Below are 688 nucleotides of genomic sequence, written 5' to 3'. Positions count from 1 at the left end.
CCTCCAACAACTGGTTTCCTCAGGTCCTCTAAAACCTCCCAACAACTGGTCTCAAGTCCTTCAAAACCTCCCAAATGTTAGTCTCCTCTGGTCATCCAAAACATCCAACAAATAGTCTCCTCAGGACCTCCAAAACCTCCAACAGCTGGTCTCTTCAGGACCTCCAAAACCTCCAACAGCTGGTCTCTTCAGGACCTCCAAAACCTCCAACAGCTGATCTCCTCAGGTCCTCCAAAACTCCAACAGCTGGTCTCAAGTCATTCAAAGCCTCCCAAAAGTTAGTCTCCTCAGGTCCTCCAAAACCTCCAGTAGCTGGTCTCCTCAAGTCCTCTAACAACCGATCTCCTCAGGTCATGGACGTTCACAGACTGATGTTAGAAGAACAGGAGATGCTCTCCCCCCCCCACCCACACACACACAAAACAGTACAATTTCTTTGTTTCAACATTTGACATGTTCCATTGTGGGTAAATTATGTGTTTATAAATCTGACACATTAGCATTTAGTTTATATTTACATTTTACACCACGTCCAACTTTTTTTTAGAAGTGGGGCTGTAAAGTTTCTAATCAGTTCACAGCTTCTTACTCTCTCCACCTTACACAGTGTCAGTTCTGCAGAATACTGAGTATCAAACAGTTATCTATCTATCTATCTATCTATCTATCTATCTATCTATCTATCTAT

This window comes from Nematolebias whitei, chromosome 2 (assembly GCF_014905685.2).
Source record: "Nematolebias whitei isolate Nwh7 chromosome 2, NemWhi1, whole genome shotgun sequence".
Lineage (NCBI taxonomy): Eukaryota > Metazoa > Chordata > Actinopteri > Cyprinodontiformes > Rivulidae > Nematolebias > Nematolebias whitei.
The sequence above is the reverse complement of the archived record's forward strand: the minus strand, read 5'-3'. Positions refer to the sequence as shown.